The sequence below is a fragment of the Delphinapterus leucas genome, chromosome X (assembly GCF_059928025.1).
Source record: "Delphinapterus leucas isolate spDelLeu-1000000601 "Yukka" chromosome X, BTC_Dleu_Yukka2, whole genome shotgun sequence".
NCBI lineage: Eukaryota > Metazoa > Chordata > Mammalia > Artiodactyla > Monodontidae > Delphinapterus > Delphinapterus leucas.
The window spans coordinates 85,438,610-85,446,967 of record NC_143150.1 but is presented as its reverse complement, the minus strand read 5'-3'; positions in this window follow the sequence as shown (position 1 = coordinate 85,446,967).

Below are 8,358 nucleotides of genomic sequence, written 5' to 3'. Positions count from 1 at the left end.
ACCCTATTCAAATCCTGAGACTGGAACCATGTGATGGCCTGATAGGCCCTTGGTTGCAGGATGGTTGGCAGGGAAGTGCAGACCACTTCTGCATTCTGGGGCAGCCAGAGGAGAGAATTACATACTGATTGAGCACAAACTGTACCAGACCCTGAAAACCTGTTACCTCCTTTAGCCTTCAATACAGCTCTGCCAGTAAGAGGTTAGTCTCCCCATATGAAAGATAAGTAGGTTCAAAGTTGTCAGGAAGTACCCAAAACAACATATTAAGTGGTGGTGCCAGGATTGGAACCCAGGTGTGATAAAAACATTATGCAGTCCCTTTCCTCTGCATTGCACTGCCTCCTTAACATTAAGTACCTACGATGTGCCAGCCTCTGTTATCAAGTCTTTTAAATACATTCTCTCTTTTTTTGGCTTTAAAAAATAGGGCCTTGATTAAATGCCACTCCAAATACTCTTTAATGGGGTCCAACTTACTTTACACTATCCTATCAAAATCTCCTGATAGATAATAGTGCTACAATGAAAAATTGCATACCAGGACAGCTAACGCCATTTTATAACCATATGGCAATTCATAATTTAACTTTAAAAATATTTTCTAATACTCCTAAGAGATACTGGTAACTAAATACTAGGAATAAGAGGTATTTCGTTGAGTAAGAAACATCATGGGAACAAAATTTGGCCCAAGTCAAACAGAAGAACTAAAGTAGTCATGTCAGGATAAGAATTTGGGATTCCAGATTTTCTACAGCATATCACAAGTTCTTTTTTCTGCTTTTTTAAAAAAAAATCATTTATTTATTTATTTATGGCTGAGTTGGGTCTTTGTTGCTGCGTGTGGGCTTTCTCTAGTTGCGGTGAGTGGGGGCTACTCTTCGTTGTGGTGTGTGGGCTTCTCCTTGCAGTGGCTTCTCTTGTTGCAGAGCACAGGCTGCAGGTGTACGGGCTTCAGTAGTTGTGGCATGCGGGCTCAGTAGTTGTGGCCCACGGGCTCTAGAGCACAGGCTCAGTAGTTGCGGCGCACAGGCTTAGTTCCTCCGCGGCATGTGGGATCTTCCTGGACCAGGGCTCGAACCTGTGTCCCCTGCATTGGCAGGCGGATTCTTAACCACTGTGCCACCAGGGAAGCCCTATCACAAGTTTTTTACAATGCTATTTTTCGAGTCTTTTCCCTCTTGCTTTTTTTTTTTTTTAAAGTATAATTTATATACAATAAAGTTCACCCTTTATAGTGTAAGTTCTGTGAGTTTGGACAAATGTATACAGTAGTGAACTACCATCACTATCAAGGTATAGTTTACATCACCCCCAAAACTCTTGGAACTCTTTGTAGTCAACCCCTACCCCCACCCTCAGATTCCGGGAGCCCCCGATCTTTTTTCTGTCCCTATAGTTTTGCCTTCGTGTGAATGTCATGTAAAAAGAATCATACAGCATGTAGGCTTATTTTATGCCTATAGGTATAGAATAAAATAACCTCTGGTGTACTTAGAATAAGATAACCTCTGGTGTACAGTTCTATAAGCTTTGACAAATGCATAGAGTTGTGTAACCAACACAATCAAGGTATAGAACAGTTCCATTACCCTCTGCTCTCCCCCGTCAAATTCATCCCTGCTACTTTATAGTAAAAACCTCCCTACCTCTTAACTCCTGGCAACCCTGATTTGTTCTTTGTCCCTATAGTTTTATCTTTTGGAGAATGTCATATAGATGGAATTATACAATATGTAGCCTTTTGAGACTGGCTTCTTTCACTAAGCACATTTGAGATTCATCTACATTATTGGGTTTATCAGTAGTTCCTTATCTGAGTTACACTCCATTGTCTGGATGTACCACCATTAGTTTATCCATTCCCCAGTTGAAGGGACATTGGGTTGTTTCCAGGTTTGGGTGATTACAAATAAACCTGCTGTAAACATTTGCATGGATTTTTTTGTGTTTTCATTTCTTTAAATACTTAGAGTTGGTTTGCTGGGATATATGGTAAGTATATGGTTAACAGGCTCAGAAACTGCTAAACTTTCTCAAAGTAGCTCTACCATTTGGCATTCCCATCAGTGTGTGAAAATTCTCCACACCTTTTCCAGCAGCTGGCATTGTCAGTTTTTTGACATTAGCTAATCTAGTAGGATGTAGTGGTATCTCATTGTAGTTTTGATTTGCATTTTTCTACTGACTAATGATTTGAGAGTATTTTCATGTGCCATCCAAATATCTTCTTTGGTAAAATGTTCAACTCTCTTGCACATTTTGTATTGGGTTGCTCATTTTATTGTTGAGTTTTGAGAATTCTACATATAATTGGATAAAAATTGTTTATCAGATATATGTATGTTTTGTAACATTTTTTCTCCAGTCTGTGGCTTGTCTTTTCATTCTTTAAAAAGTGTATTTTTTCATTCTGAAAAAGCTTTTCATTTATGGCCACACAGCATGCGGGATCTTAGCTCCCCAACCAGGGATTGAACCCGTGCCCCCTGCAGTGGAAGCCCAGAGTCTTAACCACTGGACTATCAGGAAAGTCCCCTGAAAAAGCTTTTAAAACATTTAAAATTTAAAAAAATATTGTGGTAAAATACATATAAAATTTACCATCTTAACCATTTTTAAGTATAGAGTGGCATTACATTTATTCACATTTGTGCAACCATCACCACAATCCATCTTCAGAACTCCTTTCATCTTGCATAACTGAAAGTCTACCATCTAAACACTAATTCATCCTCCCCCCAGCCCCTGACAACCACCATTCTACTTTCTGCCTCTGAATTTGATTACTCTTGGTACCTCATATAAGTGGAATCATACAGTATCTCTCCTTCTGTGACTAGCTTATCTCCTTCTGTGACTAGCTTATTTCACTTAGCATAATGTCTTCAAGGTTCATACATGTTGTAGCATGTGGCAGAATTTCCTTTTTAAGGCTAAATAATATTCCATTGTAGTGTACACCATATTTTGTTTATCCATTTACCCATTGATGGACACTTGGTTTGCTTTTACCTTTTGGCTATTGTGAATAATGCTGCTTTAAGTATGGGTAAACAAATATCTATTTGAGTCCCTGCTTTTAATTCTTTAGGGTATATACCCAAGAATGGGATTGCTGGATCATATGGTAACTCATTTTTAATTTTTTGAGGAACTGCCATACTATTTTCTGTAGAGACTGCACCATCTTATGTTCCCAACAAGAGTGCTCTAGGATTCCAGTTTCCCCACATCCTCACCAACACTTTTTCTTTTCTTCCTTTCTTTCCCTTCCTTTCCTCCCTCCTTCCCTCCCTTCCTTCTTTTTCTTTCATCATCCTAAAGGGTGTGAAGTGATATGTGATTTTGATTTGCATTTCCCTAATGATTAGTGATGTTGAGCATCTTTTCTTGTGCTTATTGGTCATCTGTATATCTTCTTCACCCATTAAAAAATTTTTTTATTGTTGAGTTGTAGAAGTTCTTTATATATTCTGCATATTAACTCCTTATCAGATATGATTTGCAAATATTTACTCCCATCTCCTGGATTGCCTTTTCATTCTGTTGATTGTGTCCTTCAATGCATAGTTTTAAATTTGGATATAGTTCAGTTTTTTCTTTTGTTGCCTGTACTTTTGGTGTCATACACAAAAAATCATTGCCAAATCCAATGCCATGAAGCTTTCTGCCTATGTTTATTTCTAAGAGTTTTGTAGTTTTTGCTCTTACATTTCGATCTTTGATCTATTTTGAGTTTTTATGTATGGTATAAGGAAAGGGTCCAACTTCATTCTTTTGCATGTGGATATCCAGTTTTCTCAACTCTATTCTTTATCTAAGCAGTGTCTTTTGAAGAGAAGACATTTTAAATTTTGATGAAGCTTAAAAAAATTTTTTATTGGCATATAGTTGCTTTACAATGTTGTGTTAGTTTCTGAGGTACAGCAAAGTGAATCAGTTATATGTATACATATATCCACTCTTTTTTAGATTTCCTTCCCATTTAGTTCACCGCAGAGCATTGAATAGAGTTCCCTGTGCTATACAGTAGGTTCTCATTAGTTATCTATTTTATACATAGTAGTGTATATATGTGAATCCCAAGCCCCCAGTTCATCCCATCCCCCCTTCCCTTTGATGAAGTTTAATTTATTATTTTATTCTTCTATGGAATATGCTTTTGGTGTCATATCTAAGGAATCTTCGTCTAACATAAGATTACAAAGGTTTTCTCCTGTGTTCCCTTTTATGAGTTTTATAGTTTTAGGCTTTACATTTAGGTACATGAGCCATTTGGGGTTAATTTTTGTATATGGCACAAGGTATGGCACCACGTTCTTTTTTTTTTTTTAGCATATAGTTACCCAGTTGTTCTAGCAGTGTGTGTTGAGAAGGCTATCCTTTCTCCATTGCATTGCTTTTGTACTTTTGTCAAAAATCAATTGTCTATATATGTGTGGGTTTATTTCTGGACCCTCTGTTATGTTCCATTGATGTATTTGTCTACCTTTATGCCAGTATTACACTGTTTTGATTACTGTAGCTGTATAATAATTTGGGAGATCAGATAGTCTTAGGCCTTCAATTTTGTTGTTTTTCAGGATTGTTTTGGCTCTTTGGGGGTCTTTTGAATTTCCACATGAATTTTAGAATCAGCTTGTCTATTTCTACAAAAGAGTCTGCTGGGATTTGGTTGGGATTGCATTGAATCTATAGATTAAAGTGGGGGAAGAATTGACCTCTTAACAATATTGAGTCTTTGGCTCATGAACAAGATGTATTCCTCCATTTATTTTGGCCTTTAATTTTTCTCAGCAATATTTTTTATAGTTTTCAGTGTACAGGTCTATCACATTTTTTCAGATTTATCCCCACTTATTTCATATTTTTGGATGCTATTATAAATGGTATTTTAAAATTTTCAATTCCCAGTCATTCACGGCTAGTATATAAAAATACAATTGTAGCAGTGAATTTCCAGTCATTCACTGTTAGTATATAAAGATACAATTGTGGGACTTCCCTGGCAGTCCATTGGTTAAGACTGTGCACTCCCAATGCAGAGAGGACACGGGTTCAATCCCTGGTTGGGGAACTAAGATACCACATGCCTCACGGCACAGCCAAAATTGTATATACATATACAGTTGGTTTCTGTATATAGATATTATATCCTGAAACCTTGCTAAACCTACTTAGTTCTAGTAGCTTTTTTCTAGATTTCATTATACTTTCTACATAGATAATCATGTTCTCTGTGAGTAAAGATTGTTTTACTTTTTCTTTTTTGTTGTTCTCTTTTTAAATTTGTTCCTATCTTCAAGATTTTTTTTAAGGTTTTCTTTTTTTGTTTTTTTTTTGTGGTACGCGGGCCTCTCACTGTTGTGGCCTCTCCCGTTGTGGAGCACAGGCTCTGGACGCGCAGGCTCAGCGGCCATGGCTCATGGGCCCAGCCGCTCCGCGGCATGTGGGATCTTCCCGGACCGGGGCATGAACCCGTGTCCCCTGCATTGGCAGGCAGACTCTCAACCACTGCGCCACCAGGGAAGCCCTTCTTTTCTTTTTTTTTAAAATTTAAATACAGTTAATTTACAATGTTGTGTTAGTTTTAGGTGTACAGCAAAGTGATTCAGTTATACATACATATATATATATATATATATATATATATATATATATTCTTTTTCAGATTCTGTTCCATCGTGGGTTATTACAGGTATTCAATATAGTTCCCTGTGCTATACAGTAGGTCCTTGTTTACCTATTTTATATAGTACTGTGTATATGTTAATCCCAAACTCCTAATTTATCTCCCCCGCCCCGCTATCCCCTCTGGTAACCATAAGTTTGTTTCCTACGTCTATTTCTGTTTTATAAATAAGTTTGTATGATTTCTTTAGATTCCACAGATAACTGATATCACATGATATTTGTCTTACTCTGACTGACTTACTTAATATAATAATCTCTAGGTCCATCCATGTTGCTGCAAATGGCATTATTCTTTTTAAAAAATTTATTTATTTTATTTATTTTTTTGGCTGCGTTGGGTCTTCGTTGCTGTGCATGGGCTTTCTCTAGTTGTGGTGAGTGGGGGCTACTCTTCATTGCAGTGTGCGGGCTTCTCATTGTGGTGGCTTCTCTTGTTGTGGAGCATGGGCTTTAGGTGCGTGGGCTTCAGTAGTTGTGGCACACGGGCTCAGTAGTTGTGGCTCATGGGCTCTAGAGCGCAGGCTCAGTAGTTGTGGCACACAGGCTTAGTTGCTCTGTGGTATGTGGGATCTTCCCGGACCAGGCATTGAACCCGTGTCCCCTGCATTGGCAGGCGGATTCTTAACCACTGCGCCACCAGGGAAGTCCCTATTTTATTATTTTAATGGTGGAGTAATATTCCATTGTATATATATACCACATCTTCTTTATCCATTCATCTGTTGATGCACATTTACATTACTTCTACGTCTTGGTTATTGTAAATAGTGCTACATAGGGGTGCATGTATCTTTTCGAGTTAGAATTTTCACCAGATATATGCCCAGGAGTGGGATTGCAGGATCATATGGTAACTCTATTTTTAATCTTTTAAGGAACTTCCATACTATTCTCCATAGTGGCTGTACCAATTTACGTTCCCGCCAAGAGTGTAGGAGGGTTCCTTTTTCTCCACCCTCTCCAGCATTTATTGTTTGTAGACTTTTTGATGATGGCTATTCTGACTGGTGTGAGGTGATACCTCAATCTGGTTTTGATTTGCTTTTCTCTAATAATTAGTGATGTTGAGCATCTTTTCAAGTGCTTTTTGCCCATCTGTATGCCTTCTTTGGAGAAATGTCTACTTAGATCTTCTGCCCATTTTTTTTAAATTTGTATTTAAAAATTTTTTTATTTTATATTGGAGCATAGTTGATTAAAACTGTTGTGTTAGTTTCAGGTGTACAGCAAAGTGATTCAGTTAGACATATACATGTATCTATTGTTTTTCAAATTCTTTTCCCATTTAGGTTATTACAGAATATTGAGCAACGTTCACTGTGCTATACAGTAGGTCCTTGTTGGTAGTCTGTTTTAAATATATCATTGTGTACATGTCAATCCCAAACTCCCAATCATCCCCTACCCACCCTTCCCCTCTGGTAACCATAAGTTCATTCTCTAAGTGTGTGAGTTTGTTTCTGTTTTGTAAATAAGTTCATTTGTATCATTTATTTTTTAGATTCCACGTATAAGCAATACCATATGATATTTGTCTTTGTCTGTCTGACTTACCACACTTAGTATGATAATCTCTAGGTCCATCCATGTTGCCGCAAATGGCATTATTTCATTCTTTTTATGGCTGAGTAATATTCCATTATAGATATGTACCACATCTTCTTTATTCATTCCTCTGTCGATGGACATTAGGTTGCTTCCACATCTTGGCTATTGTAAACAGCACTGCAATGAACATTGGGTGTGTGAATCCTTTCGAACCATGTTTTCCTCTTGATATATGCCCAGGAGTGGGATTGCAGGATCATACGGTAACTCTATTTTTAGATTTTTAAGGAACCTCCATAATGTTCTCCGTAGTGGCTGTACCAATTTACATTCCCACCAAGAGTATAGGAGGGTTCCCTTTTCTCCACACTCTCTCCAGCATTTATTGTTTGTAGACTTTTTGAAGATGGCCATTCTGACTGGTGTGAGGGGATACCTCACTGTAGTTTTGACTTGCATTTCTCTAATAATTAGTGATGTCGAGCATCTTTTCATGTGTTTTTTGCTCATCTGTATGTCTTCTCTGGAGAACTGTCTACTTAGATCTTCTGCCTATTTTTTGACTTGATCATTTGTTTTCTTGATATTAAGCTGTATGAGCTGTTTGTATATTTTGGAAATTAATCACTTGTCAGTAGCATAGTTTGCAAATATTTTCTCCTGTTCTGTGGGTTGTCTTTTCATTTTGTTTATGGTTTCCTTTGCTGTGCTACTTCTTCATTTCTAATATGCATACCTCTATTTTCTTTTCTTGCCTTATTGTGGTGGCTGGAACTTCCAGCACTACATTGAATAAGAATGGTGTGTTTGGGGATCCCTGGTTTTTTCCTGATCATAGGGGTAAGCATTCTGTCTTTAACTATTAAGTATGTTAGCTGTAGATTTTTTTGTATTTCCCTTTACCAGTATGAGATACAAAGTTTTTTGTTGTTTTGGTTTTTTTCAGGAATGGATTTTGGATTTTCTCAATTGTTTTTATACATTGATTGAGATAATCACATTGTTTTTCTTTTTCAGTTTTTTATGGTGAATTACGTTGATTGGCTTTCTAATGTCAAATCAAACCTTTAATCATGTGAATAAATCCCAGTTGGTCATGACTTTCACTGG